Source organism: Epinephelus fuscoguttatus, linkage group LG1 (genome assembly GCF_011397635.1).
Source record: "Epinephelus fuscoguttatus linkage group LG1, E.fuscoguttatus.final_Chr_v1".
NCBI classification, from domain to species: Eukaryota; Metazoa; Chordata; class Actinopteri; order Perciformes; family Serranidae; genus Epinephelus; species Epinephelus fuscoguttatus.
Window position 1 is genome coordinate 36,458,686 of NC_064752.1, and position 24,179 is coordinate 36,482,864.

Sequence of the window (24,179 nt, forward strand, 5' to 3'; positions counted from 1 at the left end):
GTTCCAATCAGGTGTTTTTCCTAGTAAATAATATCAAAATAAGTTAATACAATAAATTAAACCTTCATTAATTTCACTCTTCTATTTATCTTTCATTACTCATTCTAATTTTCAACTCCATTTTCCTTTTTGGGGTCTTTGCACAGATTAATGATTTCTTTATTTCCCTACTTTTAACGTCCTGTTTCCCACACATCATCCAATTAATTAGAAATGACAGGGTAAAAGAAAACTGATTGGTGGTAAAAGAAAAAAAAATTAAACTAGCTGGTTAGAGGTTAAAATTGCAATGCTATTTTTAATGTTATATTCCATTTTGATTATTTAATATGATTTATGATCTTTGAGGTGTTATATTTTTGTCTTTTGTCATTTCAGGGCTCCAAATTCAGGAATTTCTAAAATAATGTCTAAGATTTCATAAGATATTTTAGTTGTTTTTTTTGTTTTGTTTTTTTTTTAAAGTAAACTATTATAGGAACAAAACAGACTTTTTGTTTTCCATTTCTTCTGTTTGCCTGGAATTCAAATTCAAAGAATAAATTCTCCATTAAAAGCAAAAAAAAAAAAAACTTGTCCCGGTCTGTGCGCGGTGTTTCCACCAGGGGGCAGTGTAACACCAGGAAACACTTGACATCTCAGCTGAGGAAGATTCCTGTCGTCCAATGAGCGTGCAGGTTATTCTGGTCCCGACCAATCTTCTGCCACGGTGGATGGGCCGTTATTGAAGATGCATTTGGGGATGAGGGGGGCATGTGGAGCCAACTGTTGGGACAGAAAAGCTTCTCCTTGAGTCCGAAGTTGGGCAGGCTGCTTGTAAACATGAACTCCGTGTCTTTCACTTTGGTGCTCGGGTTGTTCTGGTGTGCGCTGGCTACAGGCTTTCACCAGGGAGTAAACTTGTCAGACTTGAGGAGGCTGCAGAGGGAGTTTGGCAGTGATGAGGAGCGACATAGTTTAGAGAAGTCGGAGATTTCGAAACGCAGCGCAGGACTGAATGAACAGACATGTACAGCTCTGCCTGCAGCAGAGTCAGCTCTGCGAAACAACACCCATTCTGTAAGTGACCTATACAGGTTTGTTTTAACTCACACTTTAACAACACTGAACTGAAGGAGTGAAGAAGTGTTTTAACTGGAGTTGGTGTTAACTCACAGGCTACTGCAGTGTGTGTGTGGTCACTCAGCACATGAAGCTGCTCATAATGTCCTCGCTGTAAACAACTTAACAAACATTTCACCCAAACACATTCACTTTACACATCATTTACCATGGCAACAACATGAATGGGTCATGATCTGAGAGCTCCATGCAATTTGGATGAAGTAAGTGAGTCCTGCTGTGAATAATCCGTATTTAATGGTAGTTATTTGTATTATTTAATAATCGATTAATCGTAATAGTCGATTTTCAAACAGAAATGCTTCTCAACTGTGAGGACTTTCTGCTTTTCCTTGTCTTAATAACACTTTGTAAAATGGCTATATTTGTGTTAGAGAGCTGGTCAGACACAAAAAAGTGTCACAATATTCTGACCCAAGACCAAAATCGATTAGATAAATGATCAACAGAATAACTGATAAATAATCAGCTGCGGCCCTGATCGAATTTAATGCACACTTTTAAGTAATGATTCATTATTGATTATTTTCTCAAGAAACTGTTTTGTCTTTAAAATGTAGGTAAAAAGTTTCCCAGAGCCCAAATAGCTTGTATTGTCCAACTGACAGTAAAAAACGAAAGATGTCCAATTTAGGGCTGCGACTGGTGATTATTTTCATTATTGATTAACCTGCAGATTATTTTTTGATGAGTCGTTTAGGCTATAAAATGTAGGAAAAAGAGAAAAATATATATCTTCAATTTCTCCAAACCCACTGTGATGTCTTCAGTTTCACAGAACTTAAAGATATTCAATTTACTGTAATATATGAGAAGGATAAGCATCGAATTCTCACACGTGAGAGGCTGAAACCAGGAAATGTTTGACATTTTTGCTTGAAAAATGACTAAAGCACTTAATCGATTATCAAGTAGTTGAGAATAAATCCATTGAATAGCTCTAATGATACATGGCAGAGAAAATTAGCATATATTGAGGAAGGTGAAACTGGCAAATGTTTGGCTTGAAGAATTGCTTGAATAATCTAATGTCAAAATAGTTTCCCATTTATTTTTTGACTTTCTATCTGTTACTCTTTTAATTGATTAGCCAAAATGTAGGTCGGCAGTCTGGGTCAAATCCATTAGTCCTGCTGACTTATAATGGAGGTTGAATGAATGATGTGACTACAGAAATTCATGAACATTTAATCGTGCTGTTTCAGTCTAGTAACAGAAGGATTGTGGAAGTAGGGCTGGGTGAGATGGAGAAAAAATATCACTATGTTTTTTAACAAGTACCTCTATATCGATATTGCAGCATTATTGTAGGGTTGGTGCCTTTACAAAATATTTACTCAATGATATTGTTACAAATAACAGAACAGCTAGAACAGTCTGGTAAGTTCAGAAAATGACATCACTTTACTGTAATGCAGCCTTTAAAACCAGGAAAAGACAACACATACAATATTACGATATCCAAAATCTAAGACAATATCTCGTCTCATATTACTGTATGGATATATTATCAATACATCCCTCAGCTCTACTTAGAAGAGTCAGCTGATATCTGTATGTTTAGAATTGGTTTTAGCATCCGAATCTGATGTGATAGCTTGAACAATATTTTTTTGTTGTTGTTGTCTCTTTCTTCTTCCAGTCTTGAACTCTAGCCCTGATCCCACATTATAATAGACCAAAGGACACCTTCCGTTATTTTAGTACTGAACATGTTGTAATAGGAAGCACATCAAGAACAACCCAGATGTCCAGAGGAATGTTCAAGAATAACAGCTTGGTCCAAAGCTTCAGAGGGCAGTCTTCCTGTTGTGTGTGTGTGTGTGTGTGTGTGTGTGTGTGAGAGAGAGAGAGAGAGAGAGTGTATGTGAGTGATGGGTGAAGTGGACGTTACATCATTTCTGTGGCTTAGACACCTGGGCTAGCTTTTTGAGCATGAAAACGATTCGGCGTGCTCACAGAGAGAGCAGACCCCTCCCGTCTCCTCTGGGCCTTTATCCCTCACAAACATTCCCCACGTTTTTTCTGCTGGACTTGGTCTGAGCGTCAGTGGGGACTTAAGTTTTCTGTTATCCGAGCTGCAGGGTTAGGTCAGACAAGGTAGTTTGAGCATTTAGATCACTTAGTGTGCACCCCCTATTTTTTAATTTGCTGTGGAAACTGCTAGATCAGACCAGCCTAACTTACTCCTACGCTTATTTGTATGCTATTTTAGGCCCTGATAGACTACACAGGATGTGTTCTGTCAGCCAGCCCAAACTTTGCCTCATTTTCCCTTTTTTCCTTGTATGTTTGTGTAAGGTTCATTTAGCTGACTCTGTCTGGTTTACAAACTGGCTTGCTGTTTCTTTTTTTTTCTTTTTTCTACTCCTCGCTCCATCCCTCCGTCCTCTGTCCCCTCCGGCCAGAAGAACGTAGAGAAAAAACATGTTCTGTTTTCAGGGTGAAACGTAACTGGGTCGTAGCCAATTGTTGGAGCACCAAGAAAAGCAGCAGAGTTGATGTTCCACATGGAGGGCGAGGGGGAGAGTTATGGAAAGTATGGGTTTGTTGATACACAGGGAGAGTCGTCCATTCAGATCAACAAACTAGTGAAAATAGAGAGGCGCTTGTAGAGTCGGATGTAGACTTGTATTTGAAAGTTGTCATCGTCAGTCATAGAAAGCGGAGAAATGATCAAGTATGTGTACAATCTGTGTTTTGTGTACCACAATCCACCAGTGCTAACAGTTGATGAGCATACAGAAAACTAATCAACCACAATCATCGTTAACTTAAATGTTTCAGTCATCCATCAAACAAAAAAGCCAAAACATTGCTGGTTCCAGCTTCTCAAATGTCAGGATTTGGTCTTTTTCCTCTGTTCTCTATCAATAAATATAGAATAAGGGCTGAAACCAATAAACAGCTAATTATTTTCTTGATTGATAACTTAATATTTTGGTCTAAAACATCAGGAGACAGTGAACAAGATGTATGGTGTGTTCCATTTGTACTAGGATGTTAGAATTTTCAAGTTCCCAGTTGGAAATTTCAACTGGAATGTCCTCTGAAGTTGGACTTGGAAAGTTGGAGGAACCTGACCAACCCCGACCTCATAATCAAAGATGGCTTTTCGCTCATCTACAGTAGGGAAAGCTGTAGTAATGTACTGTTTATTAGCAGTTCTGTCTTAATTCAATGTCTTAATCTCATTAAAAAAGTCGTACAAACAGTACTGTCCAACTTCTATCAGTGGACATGTTGCTACGGTTTTTGGATGCACAAAATACAGTGGGATGTGTTGATATCAGCTCGTATTGCTAACAGTGGCTATCCTGGCTTGAACTGGCATTGCAACCAACAGCTTGGTTTTCCGACTTTTTGTGTTGGAACACAATCAACTTAGGTGTGACGCAAGCCCCTACAAAGTGTGCCAGGCTTTGAAGCCAATTTTCTTAATGGAATTATAGTGGAATTACAACTTGTGAGTTTGTCACATAATGCCACTGAGTCCAAAAAGACTTTTTTCCCATTGACCATTCGGTTCAATAACATTTGTAAAGTCTAGAAGAGCCACATGATTAAAGCACTTTATCCCCATTCAAGTTAGGGTATCACTAAACCAGAGGTAGCTGGTTCTGCTGGTGGAAGTCTTTAGTGTGCTTGCTCTGTGGGCCCAGTGATAAGGGGTCCATGTCATTGGTTCGACAGCCCATTGGTTCGACATCCCATTAGTCCGACTGTCCGCGGTGCTGAACGGCTCACGGCGGGCGTATGGTGCGCCGCGATCGGCTTGAGGCAGAGCAGGCTCACGGCTTATGTGTTTGTCACTTTCTTTTTCATTTTAACCCTAACACCATGATCTTTTCCTGACCCTAACCAAGTGGTTTTTCTGCCTAAACCTAACCAGACCTTAACCACAGGGCATCATGATGATTTCGGAACGGACTTCGGAACAATGAGTTTAATATGGTCGGAACAATGGGATGTCGAACCAATGGGCAGTTCCCATGATAAGGAAGCAGCACCAATCATCTAGGTAATTTTCATACCCCAGAAACACAGCTTTTTTGGCTTCACGTGCCGCTGAGCAACTTCCCAAGGAATGAATGGGGGCCCACCCCCAGCGCTGTATCCAGGTCTGTTAATACATCTATTAACAGACCTGTGATGTCATTCCTAGCTGCAGCTTCCGAGGAAAGCAGAGTCAGAGTGTACGTATTACTTGGCCATGCCAGTGGCTCCAATGCTAACATACTAATGTTTAGCAGGAAATGTTTATCATGTTTATCATATTAGTTTAACATGTTAGCATGCTAATATATGTTATTTAGCACAAGAGTTGCAACTAGTAATTCAATTTGATTAATTGATTAGTTGTCAGCTTTTAAATTGATAGCCAGCTAATCTGCCAATTAACGATTAATTGGTTTTAGTTATTTTTTAAGGACAGAAAAGTCAAAGTTCTCTGATTCCAGCGTCTAAAATGTAAATATTCTCTTGTCTCTTAACTCCTCTGACAGTAAACTGAATATCTTTGGGTTGTGAACAAAGCAAAACACTTCTTCACATCTTGGACTTTGGGAAACACTGATCAACCTTTTTCATCATTTTCTGACCTTTAATAGACTGAACAACTCATCATTTAATAGAGAAAGTAATCAACAGATAAATCAACACTGAAAATAAATGTTAGTTGCAGCCCTAATTAGCACCTAACCCATAGAACAGAACAGCATTGCCTTCCCCAAAGCCCTAATGCTGCTAGCACTGCTAAATCAAGCTGAGCAGTTAATCAGTCATCAAAATAACCTTTTGCCAATTGAATAACCGATAAAGCAACAAATCATTTTAGCAGTAGATTGATTTCTGGTGGACATGATTTCACTTTTTTCTAATATTTTATAGACTGACCATTCTATCAACAAATTAAAAAAAAAAATGTTCGTCCTGGTTTTCTTTAATAATAATAAGGGAATGAAGGACTTTAATGCAACCCAGCTTATATCTCTGCCCACAAAACTTAGCCAAGCATCAGAGGATTAGAGAACACAGCGTCATGTGTTAGATCAGAGCCCAGAGTGTTTGACCTCCTCTTCTGAAGTTTTATGTGTGTAAACATGGCTGAAGCAGAAAGGTTAAAACCCAGAGCAGAGGGAATAAGGAGCTCATTGTGTTGGTGTCTGACCTCTGAGAGAGGACTTCACTGTGCTCCCACCCACCAACACTGTGTATTACTGAGTCTGCATGGATGTATGTGTCTGTTCACCCACAGCAGCATATGGGATACTCACTTGCACGTCATTATTGTACACCTTTTAAAGTTGAGTTGGCCGACACACCTTGAATGCATCATGAGTTACTGTGCAGATGAAGCTTAGAGGAGCCTTTTAGGAGCAGAACCCTAAATTCAACATGTGATACAGCATGAGGTCATGTCTGGTTTGTGAGGCCACGCTTAGCCAGGTCAGACATTTATCTCTTGAATTTTTCGCTGACTAACATGTATCTTTTTTCTCTTCACCGTCTCCTTCGACGCTTCTGTTTTCCCCATCTCATAACAGAACAGAGTGATTATTAAACTTTACATTGACTCCCTTTTCCGATACTGCCTTACCCTTTCCCAGTCATATAAAACAGCAGATTTCACTCAGACACAACTTTCGCAGCCTTTGCTTCAGCTGGCCTGCTTTAAAGTGCATTTGTTGATTGTTTGGGTTTCAGTCTCAGTGAACTGTAGCCGGTCAAGTCAGCATTTTTCCAGTCAGGAGTTTCAGAGGAACAGATGCGGAAAACAGATTTAACACAGGTGTACAAGCAACTGGCAGAAACATTTCCTAAGGCCAGAGATAATACACCACATGAAACCTGTTGACCTGCAGTGACCTTGCTGGTGTAAATTGGTGTCGCCTTGGATCCCTCGTCAAAAAGCTTATCGGATTTTTCATTTGATTTTAATTTTTTAAACATTGATGATACCTACACATTTGGTTAGCAAGATAATCTTCACAAATGAACACTACTTTAAAAACTTTAAAGCCTAAATGTAATCGAAGCTAACATTAGGCTATAAAACTACGCCACAGTTGCATGACTTAACGTCACCCCCATAGCACAGCTGTAAAGCTGCGTTCAGTGTGAATTTCGTTCTGTAGTCTCATTTAGCCACTTCTTAGCAACCGCCTTTTTTAAGATACATAAAAGCTTCAAAATTCATGAGTGTGGTATTTACTGATGTATTTTATGTCCTAGAACAAAACATGAAAGTCTCTTAAGCTCTTAACCACGGACCTTATTCCAGGCATCTAACCAAAAACCCATTCAAAATACCCACTGACTTCGAGATGATGGAACTGGGAGTGCAAAAATGCTAACTCATTTTCAGGTTTTAGGATGGATTCTTGGGGTTAGGCCAGATGTCAGGCCGTGTTTTTAGTTTCTTGTATACCCTAAAAGTGGTCAGTGTGAAACTTGTGTAGTTTGACTTTTTTTTGGCTAGATAACTTTTTTCTTGCCATTCCTTTTCTTGCCATTCCGTTCAGCCTATCAACATTGTTTGCATTATGATTATGACCAAATTAAATGGGTTTCCCCTTTAGGGTTAACATAAGAGAGGATAGAAGGTTTTTGATATCAATGTTTGAGTTTTAAAAAATCTGAACATAAACATAAATACATTTCCACCAGCCTCAGCTGTACTTTGTGTTTGCTAATTAGCAAATGTTAACATGCTTACATGTTAAAACACATGGTGAACACAGTAAACATTATACCTTTCAAAAAATACTGCATGTTGAGACTAAGTATGAGATTTTGAGCATTAAAAGTAGCCTTCAGCATCCCCACCTGCCCCAAATATTATCAGTCGATTAAATGGCTGTCATCAGTTGTCATTGCGAGCATAGATTTGATGTAGTGTGGCCCCACTCTACCTCCTATATTTATGTTTATTGTTAAGTGGCAATTATGACAAAGGAGGAAGTAAGGTGACGTAAGAACGACAAAGTCTACATAGGCTGTAAGTCGGGGTTGATTGGTTAGATAAACACAGGACTTTCACCCTGGAGACTGCTGTTAGTGTCCGGACTTTTCTTAAAGGCAAAATTAAATCTCCAGTATTCATATATTTTATCTAGTTAAGGGATAGGCTTATCTGTTCTCCAAAGCGAAAGCTGACATATATTAAGATTGATTGATAGATTGGTTAGTTTAATCGAAATCCTAACTTTCAGTGTACTTATTACCGACAAATGGGCGACATCGTTTTTTGACAAAATAAATACATTTTAAAAACATCAGATATAACCTTAGATACATGTTATTTTTGCGATAATAGAGCACAGTTAATCAGGCTAAGACCAGGAAATGGCTGTTTTTAGTCACATAAAACTGGGGATTTGATTGTCAGCTGCTATACTGTTGAGTATAAGTACTGGAAGTCAATGCATGTATGTGTAGATGGGAGGGCAGAGGAATATTCATAGTTTACCCTTGTCTTTTGTTAACACTTTACTAGAGTGACATTGACCACTGATGTCAGTATGAGTTAAACCTTAAATCTCACATGTGACCATAACACTGACATTTAACCCACATTCACAAGCTATAATAACACTTAACTATTTAATATTTTTTTTGTTTTTTACAATTATGCCTACTTCTACATAGATGGAAAGAAAGAAGAGTAGGAAAGATGGAGAGAGGGAAAACCAACATGTAACAGTACTCCTTCACAGATTTGAAGCCAAAACACTGGTTTAATGGTATGAGACTGTTGGGAGGATCGGACACGTCATGCTTTACATTTTTGAACTGATCAACAGACTGACCAGCAAAGGAGGGGAGGTTGTCATGCAATCAATTGATGAAGAGATGAAGGAACAGTTGGATGCAGGGAGGGTGTGATGAAATGATTTATGTAGAGGAGTGATGGAAAGTTGTGTTCACACACTTGGACAGCTGGGGACAGGCCAGTTTCCACTGGACCTATTTACAAGGAGTTTCCAGCAGCCAGACCTGGCCGTCTCCTGTGGCTTTATAGAGCTGTATGCCGACTCTCCGGGGCTGGGCTCACCTTGTAAACATCTCTGCCCCTGCCAGTAACAGAGAGGAGGGGAGAGAACTTCAGTCGCTAAATATGTTGATGAAATGACCAAACACTTGAACGTCACCCTGGATGAATAGCTTGGAATGTTGTTTGCGGTCAGTGCACTTGTTGCGAAATAAGAATTCAGGTCCAAACTCTTTCTGTTCATTACCTCTAATATTATGCAACACTGAGGTTTTGTGTTTGGATTTTATTTTTAACTTTAAGTCTTTCATAACCTCTGAAATGTATGAACAAATGTGTAAACAGTGAGGATTTTGCATTTCTCTTCTTGTCAGAATAGAATACTTTTGGTCTGCTTTTACTGTATGTATGTGAGTCTGTGTGAATGTGTGTGAGTGTGTGTGTGTGTGTGTGTGTGTGTGTGTGTGTTTTTGCTGTGCTCGGGACATCGGTAATTGTCTTGTTCTCTGGCCTCGGCTTTGTCATTTAGGCGGGAATGTAGGTCACACACGCAGAGTGCATCCAAATGGCCGAGTTACTTTGGACAGTAAGAACAATTCATTCTGTGTGACGTAAACGCACACACTCACACACACACACACACTCACACACACACACACACACGCAAACACTCTTGTGTTTTGTATATTTCAAACTAGACTCTGGATTTATGTGTGTGTTCCTTAGTTGATGTCCTGAAACAGTATTAAACAAACAATATCACGAGGCTAAGAAGTACTTCAAATAGTCCTACATGGGGCTAGTCAAGAAGCCTTTAGCCAGGATTACTCACTGATTGTCTAAAAATTTCTTCTCTTCCAGTTCACCTTCAAAGTGAGGACCATGGGTTCACTGTCACTGGCCTGGGTGGGAGATGGATCGGGGGTGAGTTTGTTTATATGAGTGAAAATACACAACAAAAAACGAAACCAAGAGTCTAAGATGGTATGGCGATTGTTACATAACCCCTGTTCTCTTCTCCCAGGTGCTCCTGGTATTGACGACATTTCAGGTGCCGCTGTTCATGATGCGTTTCGGCCAGTCGAACCTCTACAGGAGGTGAGAAGTGGTTGATGGCAACACTAAGTAGAAACAGAAAATTGTTTGTCATAGCTGTGGTCTGACGGTCTAACTGCAATTTTGTCACTGTGTCAGTGAAGACTATGGGAAGACGTTCACAGATGTGACGCACCTGATCAACCACACCTTCATTCAGAGCGAGTTTGGCATCGCAATCAGTCCCGACCACTCGGGCAAGGTGAGCTGAAGTGTGTTATTTTTAGTTTCTGAAGTGCTGAAGATGCAGGACCTTGCACATATAGACCTTTGTGTTTTGTTGTGGTTGATCTATATAGAAGTGCATTCCTTTGCCTCATAGTGACAGAAAATCATAAAGCTCCACTTAACTTGTGTGTTTTAGGTGATGCTCACTGGTGACGTGTCAGAAATCGGAGGGTTTAAACTGTTCCGCTCGCAGGACTTTGGCATGACCTTTGTTCCAACCGACCTGCCGTTTGAGCCCCTCATTCAGATGCTGTACAACCCTGGAGACTGCAACACACTGCTGACGCTCAGTATCACGGTAGTAGCCTTTCCTCTTTAGATCAATCCAAACCTCCTCAAATTTTTGTCGGCAGGTCTGAATTTTAGTAAAGTAAATTACACCAGACTTTCCTACCTCCCTTAATTGGATACCTATTTCAAGTTACTTAATTCCTAATTAGGTATAACTGAATACTCCAAAGTCTATGGACACTTTTTTACTGACTAAGCCTTTTTCCCTCCAGTTGGACCTGTGGCTGTCTGAGGACTTTGGCGCCACCTGGAGGAAAATCCATGACAGTGTTTGTTTGGTCAGATGGTGAGAAATGTCCTCTACATCTGTCAGTTTTGTAATAGCTTATAAATACACATGAGACCTGTGGTTTGTGGTTGGTACTAAACATGTAGTGGATTGCATAATGAGGAACCAAGACAAACATAAGGGATTCTAAGAAAATGATTGGAGGGAGGAGGGGGCCTGAAACTTATGGCTAAAAAAAGTAATGTTGTTTTTAATATTTGGCTTGGTCCTTCCTCTTGACAACCCTGATATTATACATTAAAGGGACAGTCCATCCCAAAATCAAAAATACATATTTTTCTTCTTACCTGTGGTGCTGTTTATCAGTCTGGATAGTTTTGGTTTGAGTTGAATAGTGTTATTAGTGTTATAGTGATGTTGACGGTAGAGTGAAGATGCCCTCTGTCATTTAATGGCACTCAGCTTGTGGTGCTCAGAGTGCCCAAAAACATTTGAAAAACTCAACCACAATGTCAGATTCCAGAAATCATGACCCACTTCTTCAAGATAATCCACATACCTTGTTGTGAGCAGTTTCATGTAAGAACTATTCTCTTTGTACCAAAGTACACCTGCCAACCATTTTACTGGACAGAAGGAAGTGTGCATCTACTGCAACAATGAGAGAGCCATGCAGAGCAGTTCACCAAACATTCTTATACTCCTCCTTAGATAAGACATCATACCTAACTTTCTGTGTCTGTGTCTGTGTGTGTGTGTGTGTGTGTGTGTGTGAGAGAGAGAGAGAGAGAGAGAGAGAACTGTTTCTACATTCTGCTCTCATTAACCTGGCCTTAACTGTCTGACATTTCTAGGCCTTTTCGTTACCCAACTAGCTCATCTAGCACCACTGAGCTAGCTAATGTTACAGCTGAGCTGAAGAGGACACCAACAATATTCACATCTCGTGCTGTCAGGAGCACGAGCCTCTCATCCATGAGCAGACACACTCTTCCTTCTGTGCAGTGATTTTTGGTGCTTTGAGTGCACCAAAAATCAGAGGCAGATGTCTGTGCAGCCAATATTTCCAACACTCAGTAACTCAAACCAAAACAGTCTAGACTGATACATACCACTGCAGGTAAGAGGAAAAATGTATTGTTGATTTTGGGTTGAACTGTCCCTTTAACTCTTCATCGAGCATTTAACTTAACTGTAGTTCTGCTGTAATGCAGACTGAAGCTAAGGCAACTGTTGGCCACTATAAAAATGGCACAATCTTCAAACTAAAAAGACACACATCTACTGTTTCACTAAACTGATTTTTGGTACTATAGCTGGGACATGATTAATGTTCTCTTCTTATGGCAAAAAGTGCCATTATGATCCATGGCACACACACTTTAGTAAATCAGTAAACACTAAATCTCGGTGGAAAAGGATGAAATGAAATATATATATTTGCATCATGGAAAATTTATATACCCTTTCCTCTAAAGATTCTTTATTCTCCAAATAAAATTGGACCACCCTCCCCTCAGTAAAGAACTAAAACCCCCTCTCCTTCTCTGACCACCAAGTTCACCAATAATAGTTTTCATACAGTCCCTTAATACATGTCACTACTTTTATATATAATATAATTTACTTAATTGGCTTAGAGTGAAAAAAAAGTTGTCAAAGCAGGACATAACACACTGACAGGGTGTGAAACAGCTCTGTCCATATTTGTGTCCAAACAGCCACCATGTGCATCTTTGTTTTTGCTACAACAGGAGTGTGTTTGTGTGTGTTTTTTGTCCAATTTTTGTTTTTCCAGCTGTTTTTTCTCCCCACAGTTTGGATCGTTTTCCTGTCTCTGGTTTCTTTTGGGCACCAGAGTTCACATGAGGTTGTAGTGTCAGCCTGCGGTTGTTAGCGCTGCATTGTGGGAACATTGTGATAGCTCTGCGTGACCACAGCTGTTATTTAGGCCCCAACCTAAATTGACTGCAGAGAGAGAGAGAGAGAGAGAGAGAGAGAGAGAGGCTGAGGCTGCTGTCAGAGTGAATCATGAGTCAGCAACGGCATTCTTATTCAGCCCACAGTCCTTGAACCGGCAGAATCTTTGCAGTGTGAAAACCTCCGTCCCCTCTGGCAGCGAACAAAGCCAGAGAGGGCCTGGACCGCCGCCCGGGGGTCGATATGTGCCTCGCTCGCACAGCACTTAGAAGAAACCACAACCATAATCTGTGATCGCTACAAATTCCAAAAGTGGATTTACATTTGAACTCAGACAGCTTTCAGATGTTCAAAAACATGCGAGCACTCTAAGATCGTTCCTTCCTCGAGATTCTTTTCTTCACCGTTTCTTTTTCTCACACACAGGGGTCCAAAAAACAGCATCTACTTCACAACAAACTACAATGGATCGTGCAGTAAGTGAAGATAGTATAGTCACACATATATTTAAGATTCTGAACTACATCTTAGTAACTCTACTTTCTTTCAGGTGACAAAGGAATGTTGGAGTTGAAGAAGACAGCAGACTATGGTCGAAGTTTCAAGACCATTGCAACAAGAATTTACTCCTTTGTACTGGGAGGGCGCTTTGTTTTTGCCTCCATCATGACTGGCATGGTATGTGTGTGTGTGCGTGCAAGTGTTCAATCTAAGAGCAGGATGTGTGTGTTCCAATCTGCCTTGCATCGTTTTCTGATGCATACAGTTTGTTGAAATATGCACTTGTGTGTGTTTATTCACGCAACCCTGTCTGTGTATAATGTTTCTTTATATACCTACATGGTCTGGTCATTCACAATAGACCAGACCAGCATTGCGTCTTAGCCAGGGCCACGGCCCCTTTTGGGGGAAAGAAACACGCTGTCACATAAGAAGAGAAATAAGAAAATGCTGAAAAACTGTTGGGTAGCACGATAACCAAAGCCAGTGTGGTAAATGGCTGATCGATGCTGGTGACAGTTACTACTGATGGATAGCTAGCTTGAATGCCAGGCTGCTGCAGTACAGTCATAGCAGCATCAGACTATTGTCTCCAACTAAACCTCAGCCTATGGGTCAAACAGTAGGTTATTTACAGACAATAATTAGCCTACAATACCTGGTGATTCAATCAAATATATAAAGAAGTTGGGATGTTCTGTCATTGATGCACTTGAATTAGGGAAGACTCAATGGAGATGACAGTGATCGACTTTAATTTATTAAGATATCCTGAATACTCAGGTTCAGGCAAGGTCGCAAAATTATTAAAAGGCATGTCTATAAAACAAATGTTTGTTTAAAAAGAAATAAATGTGCACAAACTTGTCGAAACTGTTATCCAAACACACATCAAATTGCATTGACATCTATAGGTTTTGGTTTTCTATCCCCCATAAAGGTGTGTGGCCTTTACATTTTGCGTAATACCTGTTTGTGCCCTCCTGGTCTGTATATATTTAGACACTCAGTAACATTTTTGTACAGATTTAACCTTCCTCTGTGCATTTTAGAAGGTAAAGACTCAAAGGGCCAGTTTATTCATATTGCCAAAAACATATTTTCTCACTTATCACAAGTGGTATCTAGCCATCCTTGACCCCATTTTCACCTGTTGTCGACATGCGATGTGTAGTGAGATTAAGGAAAAACATATGTTAATGCATGGTGTAAATGCACGCAATATGCATTGTGATCAGATCAGCCAGGCCACATCTGGAGGTATTTTTTACTCACGTATTGTGATCAGATCTCAGCCAGGTCGATTGATGCAGTCTGTACAGCGTGACCACATTCTGAAGATAAAAACCTAACTCCGTCTCTTCCTGCTGGCTGAAGATGACGGGCTAAAGCTCCATTTAGTAGCTGTAGAGATAGTTTTCCCCAGCACAAAGTGACCCCTGTCCATGGCATTGCTTTCCATGACTTGGGATGAGCCATGTTTGCTGACTGTCAGACCCACCTTTCTAATTTACATATTTAGACTGTGGCAGGTTGATTTGAGACAATGAAAACACTACTTATAGCAGGTACAAATGCAAAGGCAGGTAGATTGGATGTCACTGCCCAGATATGTATATATACCTTAACAGGAGGTTTAAATGGGAAATTGTTATTATATGTTCAGGATTAATGTGTAACAAACTCCCACGATCAAGCAGGTGTAAGATTATTTGTGGCCCTTTAACGTGGCTTAACATTTAATATTTCTGTCATTTGTGTTTGTGTGTAGGGTACAGAGCGTATGATCCACGTGTCAGTGGACGGTGGTGAGGTGTGGAACATGGCTCAGCTTCCTACTGTCAACCACGAGCAGTTCTACTCCATCCTGGCAGCCAATCAGGACATGATATTCATGCACGTGGACGACCCTGGAGGTCAGAACCAGTGAGGATGCGGACAGGGATGATTGATGTGGATGATGATGATTTTGACAACGTTGATAATTACAGATGATGCTAATGATTAACAATAATGTTTATAAGGCACAATGACCTTCATGCAGACAGTCTGATTAGATGTCCTTGAGAAAGATCTTGAAGCTGCAGGAAGTTTCTCCGTGGGGATCACTGGGCAGAAGCCTCTGGGCTGTCATACAGTGTTTCCTCCAAACTCATGTGCTGTGTCTGTGTGTGTACTGTGTCGTCCAGACTCTGGTGTTGGAACCATCTACGTGTCAGATGACAGAGGAGCTGTGTTCTCCAAGTCTCTGGAGCGCCACCTTTACACGACCACAGGAAGTGACACTGACTTCACTGCCATTACTTCACTCAGGGGCGTCTACATGACCAGCGTACTCACAGAGGGTGGGTCAGCAGCATGTTACATAATACTTCAGCATTTAAGATGACTCATGTAGTTAATGTTTGTCAACATTTTAAAATATGATATTCTTATCTTTCCATTTAATTTCAAAAAGTTACGTTAAGTTGCATATAATACATACATCAAGACATACTTAATGTGGGGCAAAATAGTGTGCTGCTTTTGGACTGATGGATTGATTTCCTAATTTGTGAAAAGTGTATTCAAATGAAAAATAATTTGCTGTCACATGACACTAGGGACAGGTGGTTAACCACACTGAACATCTCATCACATGTACGTATTGTATGTTTTTTAATGCCTACCATACATTAGCAATAGCTTTCCATGTAGGCGCATGGAAGGGCAGGGAAATTTGCTCCCTCTGCCTCAGGCTTTCCTTGTGTGCACATGGAAGGGCAGAGAGGTGTGCTCTCTCTGGTTTTCTTCCTATAGTGATATGAACTAGTAGGCAGTACATCAGTCCAGAAACTGAGAAAATGTTTTAATAAATTGTTAAGGGTCAGGTAAAGTTTGTATTTTATAGTCTGCAGGCTATGGGCTAAACATGTAAAGAATATCTATATGGATCCTGATGGTAATTGAGGTGAATCTTACTGACTGCAGATGGCGTTGTGGAGACGGTGATCACCTTTGACCAAGGAGCAAAATGGCAGACATTGCGCAGACCGCAGAACAGCCAGTGTGACACTGAGACCTCCACCAACAGGCCTAACAGAGTAAGACACCCACAGATTTATATACATCATATTTGAATATGCATTATACATGTTTGTGTGCATGTACTTTTCATTATGTCTTGGGTGTTTTATGTTACAAGCTGTTTCAGTGCTTGACATGTCATTAAATCTGTCCTGTTTTTGTTTCTGTGGAATTAGTATGAGTGTCTGCAGTGAGCTTGTTGACTTTAAACCAACATTACCCTAATGATCATGTCTTACAGTGCAGACTTCACATCCACGCCTCCTACAGCACCACCATGAAGATGAACGTCCCCATGCTGCCTCTGTCACAGCCCAGTGCTGTGGGCCTCATTCTGGCCCACGGTAAGAAAAACACACAGATTTCTTCACCCTTAATCCTTTCACTGCATGTTTAAATGTCCCAAAACACCATTGTCCTCTATTTCTGTAGGGAGCGTTGGAGACGCAGAGTCAGCTCTCTCCCCTGACGTGTACGTGTCTGATGACGGGGGCTACTCGTGGATGTTGGCTCTCAGGGGCCCACACCATTACGCTATACTGGACTCTGGAGGGCTGCTGGTGGCTGTGGAGCACACCAACTCACCTGTCAACCAGATCAAGTAAATATAACTAGTAGTTATCTAGTATAACTAGTATACTTAGTTTTTTTTAAATCAGTTGTCAGTTTAACAGTTTATTTTTTGCTTCATGGGCTCTTTTTGTTCTCTCATTCTTTGCCCCTACACCTCCAGGTTTTCAACAGATGAGGGGCAGTGCTGGCATTCATATAACTTCACCAACGACCCACTTCACTTCAGCGGTATGGACAGTGAGCCGGGCTCTCGCTCCATGAACGTCAGCCTATGGGGCTACAGGAACGATTTCAGTAAATGGGTGGTGATTACCATTGACTTCAAGAAGCTCCTCACCAGAGACTGTGAGTATGTGAGGGAATACAGTACGAGTGATGACTGGCTGGTGTTTCACCTGAGGACTTACTTAGTGTCTATATATTCTGTGCAGGTAGTGAAGGGGACTATGTGCAGTGGCTGGCTCACTCTGCAGACCCCAGTGGAGCTAGTGATGGCTGTGTTCTGGGCTATAAAGAGACCTTCTTACGTCTGAGGAAAGACTCTGTCTGCTGGAACGGAAGGGACTATGCAATTACTAAGAGGCTGTCCCCCTGTCCGTGCACAGTGGACGACTATCACTGGTATGTTGTTGTGAAATGCCAAAAAGTATATTTTCAAACTGCATTTAGTGTAACCATGAGACTAAAGAGAACAGACTCAGACACAGTTTGTCTCAGTAACTTGTTTTGTCTTACAGTGACTTTGGATATTATCGTCCAGAGAACAGCTCAGAGTGTGTGGAGCAGGAGGAGTTGAAGGGTCGTCCTCTGGAGTTCTGTTTAAATGGCACCACCGAACAGCTACAGACCAGCGGGTGAGGACACATGACTTTATCTTTGCTCTCTCTTTCCTCGCCTGTACTTTAGGAGACAAGAAACAGGCATAATTCTGATAATGTAAGGTACATGTCTTACCTCTGCGTTATATGCACAACAGACAAGCCAACAGTAATTCAGATACAAGTGTTGACAGAAACGGTGACCTGACCTCACCACCTCACTTCCAGAAACCCATTACAGATGATTCAATTAAAGTCTAACTGGGAATCCCCTTTGGAAGTCAGACGTAAGCAAGATGTGAGTGCCACGTAAGCCTCCTGTCATCCAGTCCACACTGACTCAGTGTTCTGTTAAAGTCTGAGCCGTCTGTCAGTAGCAGCTCTGGGGAGCTGAGTGGATGCTGATAGCAGAAATTTCATGTCGGCTCAACGGGAAGAAATCAACACTGTCTTTATTTATTGATTCATTGATTATATTCCCCCGCCCACCATAACGAGTGAGGGGAATCTGCCTGTAGTGAAACTGGCAAGCTCACAGACCAACTGGGAGCCTTGATCAATCAATGTAGGTATTGGTAATAAGTAGGAAACACATATACAGTGGGGTATTTGTGTGATTATAACAGATGTCTATGCAGATAATGCTTTACCAAATGCAGCATGAATAGACTTGGAAGTGTAAAAAAACTGGGGGTTCTCTGTGAGCCACATGTCAGTGTGGCTCAATATATTCAATGTAATTAAACTGTATCTGACCGTGAGATGCAGGAGGGACGCTTCTAAAAAGGCTTTCACTATGAACTGGCCTTAAGTGTCGAATGTCATCTAGGACCCCTACATAAAGCCTTTGTTCTGTGAGGATGCAGTTCAAATATGTTTCCATTTCTGCAGCTCTTCTGCCTTAACATCTCCCTCCGTTACTGGTATGAATCTTATCTGTAGTTTACCAGCTCTCCTTGCCTGCCCTGTGTCCCTTTCATTGAAATTTGTCATGCATTACAAGTCTCTTCGTCTCCCCTTCTGTAAGCTACCGGAAGATTCCAGGAGACCAGTGTGAAGGAGGATTCCAGCCAGACAGGAAGGAGACAGACCTGAAGAGGATGTGCACCAGCAATGCTCTTTATCCAAATTCTCTGGTAAGTCCAAGCAAATTAGGTCAATTTTATTTGTACAGCACCAAAACATTAAAAAAAAGTTATTTCAGGACACTTTTCACAAAGAGCATAGAACATACTTGATTTTCAGAGACCCAACAGAGACTAGTTAACTGTATATTGGGACACAGTGAGAATCAATAGGGGACTCTCTGATGTTTGGCATGAAGGTGTGAGTTGGTTATGTAGAAACAGTGTGAAATGGGTTTCCAACCAATTGTAGTGCAAATTTTAACTAAATTTCTAAAACAAATCTGCAAAAATAAAAAAAAAAATGCAAATTAATGTTTCCATCCATTATGCAAGTATTAGTTGGGTGCATTGAGATAAACAGTTGGTGGCGCTAACACTCTAGCCTGTTACTTTTATACCATTGTTTTTCTCATATATTAATTTGAATAAGGTCGCAGTCCTCTCATTGCTGCATTCATTTTTATCTCCTGCAATTTTTTGTCTCTTCAGTAGATGTTTAATTCACATGCTTCATGTTTAATTCTTATTTAGTTTATTTAGTTTATTCACTCCGTTGCCATATACATATACACACAGGTCCGAAATACACACACATGCACAAACAGGACCTTTACATGCATTACATGGAGATATGCCAGAGTGAGGGGGCTGCACATGGACAGGCATCCCAAGCGGTTGGGGCCTTGCTCAGGGGCACCTCAGCAGTGCCCAGGCACCAGCCACCAGTCCACACTCCATGTTTGGTCCAGATGGGGACTTGAACCGACAAGTGTTTTGCTTTTAGCAATACACTCAGCCAATCGTGAAACTACTTTTGCAAGATTTTTTTCTGATTTTTCTGCATTTCCACTCTTTTTTTTTTAAACGCTCAAATAAAAAAATGTGCATAAAACCAAGAAGATGGAAACACTGTGAATTAAATCCTGAACACAGTAAGATATGCAGTAGCTCAGATGACCTGGGCTGTATCAGGATTGTCAAGTTTTTTTTTTATATTCTTTCTTACAACCTGACATCCCCCAGCTCCTGAACAAATCCTGTTGTTAATAGCTGGCAAAGCAGAATTCATAGTGACATCAGGCAGAGTGAGTAGACAGTCCAGCTTCCATTAGTGCCCAGGGGACTGTGTGAACACCTGCAGTGCTACAGGTCCTTATGACAGTGATACAGTGTGTCAGGGTTCAGCAGGACGATCTCAGTTCATTCAATGTGAGCACATTTACAGCCTAGAGACACTAAACCTGATAAATCACGATTCGCTGCATTTTCAAAGGTTGTTTTCTTCACATTTTCAGCCCTTTCTGTTTCTGTAACTCCAACAGACTGAAAACGGTTCACCCAACACTGCTGTCATAGTGATGGTTGTCATAGCGATGCTTCTGACGAGTGCTGTTGCAGGCGTTTGGCTGGTTAAGAAATATGTATGCGGAGGACGGTCAGTTGACTATGTTTCATCTTTCCACACACACAAATAAACACTTTGAATACTGTATTTAATCTCTGTCTGTTTCTAACATGCAACTGTGTCCTCATCAGGTTCCTCGTGCACCGATACTCTGTAATGAGGGAACATGTTGAGGCTGATAAAATAGAAGGAGTCGATGATGTTGATGCTCACTACATGGAGACAGGAAAAGCACAGTACAATGAAGACTCAGATCAGGTATCTGATTCTGTTTAAAGGCCCTGTTTTTAGTCATGATCATCTATTAACTTATTTGTGTTGTTTGTGTCTCCTCACAGGACCTCTTAGAATAACGTGGACGTTTCTCCCACTCCAAGACTAAATTTAACGCAGTCTTTCATGACGCCTGGGCACTCCTGTTGCTCCCACATGCTGATTAACATCTGCTTCTCACTTCTTGCTATCCCCTGGTGGCTGGAGGACTCAGCAGCAACTCACATTGCTTCCTCGCACCAGTTGAGTCTCCCTATAAAAAAAGGCCAACCATTGGTTTTGGGGAGGGGGACAAACCCAGCGCAGAACAGAGGAGAGCCTCTGGGGTCCCTGGAGAGCTTTTGTTGTTTCTGTCACAAAGAGTTCTGTAAAGACCATCGAGTCTGAATACGCACTCTGTTTGTGCTCTGTATGTTTCCTTTCATGCTGACCTGAGAAAAGATGGCCTTTCATATCGGGATGCACTGCAGGAGCACAATACAGAATAGATAGAGAAGCTTACAGAATTTTTGATAAAGAGTTAGGGAACAGCCAAGCAACAGAACATTATAATAAACAGTATTTCAGCTCAGAGACTACGTCTGCTGTCCTTTAAGTATTTTTATACAAGATCCTGTTGTACACGGCGGCCATTTTAACATTCATTTTGTCAGCTTCACCAGCCACTAAAATTAAGCACTAATATGTTTTTAGGTAGTTGTTTGAGTTACCTGCTAGTCACACGTTTTTAGAAATAAGAATGTTTAATTTTAATAGCAGCTACTGAGAGCAGTAGTGCCTCTTTTAGTATTACGAGTCACTGTTTCTGACTAGTGTTTTTCGTTGTTACACAGTATTTAGTTTTTATTGGTAGAAATGGGCCAGAATTCTAATCAAGTGATGCACTTTAGATAGTAACCTTTCAGTACACTATGATGGCTATTTTAATACAGTATAACAGCAATAACTTTTTAATAGACTATTCTTTTGTATTTAAAGCAACTTTCACTGTTAAAAGTAGGTAATATTTAATAGTCAAATATTATTATTATTCATGCATAGCCTCCTGAGACCCAAACATTTGTTTAGTATGCATTTTTAATTTCTCCTAGCTATTTGGAATCAGTAGGACCTGATAAGTATAAAAAACTAAACATTGTCAACAATAATTAAGCCCCAATGTCCTCAAATGAAACGATGATGAAGTCCCACTGTCCTCGAACGAGTACTTCCTAATTAACAGCGTCAGTGTTACTGTTGCTAAGATTGGTTAAATTTGTTGCCATATCAAACTGCAAACATTATTTATCATAAATAAACAAGTTTCAACCATAAAATGTGATCAGGTTTTGGACCTTGTCCAGTTTTGTGTCGGGATCAGCTGCAGACTGACTTGGCAGAAATGGCTGCCATCTCGTTTTTACATTGATTAGTGTACTGTGCTCTTACTACCACCTAAGTTAAGTAGAATGAAGTCTAAGGCCAAGTAAACCCAAAATGTGATGTCCTCATATGAGGACACGGGGTCTCAGGACAATAGGTCAACATTTTAGCTTTTATCATTTCAGCTACAATTCAGTAGTTTAAATTGATGGATGAGTCAGACTAAAATGGAGTAGTAACCAAAACATCAAAATAAGTACAAATACTTTTTAGATTATTAAGTAGTATCTAGTGCTTAAAGAAATACTATGAAGGATTTTCCTAAAATACAACGTATAGACTCACACAGTCGTAACCCCTCTCAATCATCACTTAAGACTTACTTCCTCATTTCCTTATTTTCTGTGCTTGGGACGTTAATGGGCGTGTACCCCCACAGCGCTAAGGTGAGGTCGGGCCTTTACAAAAAAGGTAGCGACCAAGTGCCAGACCATAATCAGCAGGAAAAATGCATATAGCACCAAATGCGAGTGAATCTGAGGTTGGCTTTTACTTTGACTGGCAAGCATGTTCACTAGCAGTAACTGACAACCCTGCATAGTATACCTTTAAGAAAAACAATAAAATAAGTCACTAAGAAATAAATGCTAGTCTTTCATTTGTAGTGCCTTGTGAGACTTCTGGAATAAATGTTAAAAGAGCCTGCCATTGTTGTGAAGATAAGAAAATGCAAACTAGTTTTTTATACAGTGCAGCTTCATGCAAGCGATATCTTCTGCTCCCCTGTATGTGTGGTGAAAATGAAAGACTTGAATTATTGCCAAAGCACTTTTATTGTGTAGTTTTCTAATTGTAGAGGTGAGGTTGTCGAGGTGAAACCTAACCTTAGCCCAGCATTATAGGAGAATAGGATAGAGGTAATGCTAACCCAAACCCTTTACTTGAACTTTCAGATTTTTTTTTTTTTTTTTTTTTAACTTAGCAGGGTGCACCAGTATGTTGCTGTTGTTGTGTTTTAATGTTTTTGTTTGTTTGTTTTTTAATATGGCTGATGTTTTTGCCTCATCAGCCAATACCAATATGCATTTTTGTAATGATCTTAATGCAGGTGCAGGCATAATCACCAAGATAATCAAGTGTTTTTAGAGACTACGCTGGCTTGTTTCTGTTACTAGCAAGACAGCAGAATAACAGTCACGACATGCTGTTTGTACAGCTTACAAACATTTACAGAATTATATTGATACTGCTTTGTAAAGCTACTGTTAGCCAGCCTTCTGATCTATTGGTGCATCCCAATTTAATGATCTCACAGGTAATGCAAAATATACACAATAACAGAACTAATTCATCAGATTCATGCGTCTCGTGGCTGTAACAAGCGTAAACTATATTCAGTTACGTTACAATGATTTTCCCAGTTGACACTTCACTGTGTGATATGACTTGTAAGGATGAGATGTTTGCTGGCTGCCATTTCTGTTACGTAACTTTTGACACGTGCAGGGTGTACAGCCAACGCTTGTGTTTTCCAGCAGAGTCAATAATATCCCAGCGAATAAGCTATTTTAATAAGCTGGCCTAATACAGAGGCATATTCTCAAGGAATGTTGGGTGGACTTTGTCAGATATGAGAGCAAATTTGTATGTTTGATGCTTCTTTATTTACACAACTTTCAGTAAGGACAAACCCAGCTATTTACTGGATTCAATGATTTATATTTGCACTGTATTTACAGATCTGTGAAAGAAAAATAAGTTGCATTCGTGCCTCCTTGTACATCTAATTTTTGTAAAGTATTCAGGCCATGAGTCTTCATTCCATCTTGTTCTCTTGACTATTTGCTAGAATATCAGAAATGAGTATCTCTGAATTAAACTGTTCTTTAGCACAAATGTTTTTTCAGCATTGTTTTCATTTATTGAATTAAATAACACGATCTCTCTCACATCTCTTGAGCTGTGTTTTTGTTAACGGACACTTTTTACAAACCAAATAATACTTGATTCAAAGTCAAGTCAATTTCAAAAACATGCAAAGTATGTTCATAGCAAAGTACGGCCTATTAGAATGTAGAAAGTTCAAGTAGCCACTGGAAGATGTGGTAACATTTAACTTGTATTTCTATTGCATTAATGGGTGAGAAGTATTTCAGTTGGCCTCAATGTTCACTGT

General features: G+C 40.3%; 1 pseudogene; it reads left to right on the forward strand.

Moving 5' to 3' along the window:
- The first annotated feature begins 665 nt into the window (after positions 1-665).
- LOC125892408 (sortilin-like) lies at positions 666-23,937 on the forward strand (annotated as a pseudogene).
- The last annotated feature ends 242 nt before the right edge of the window (positions 23,938-24,179 follow it).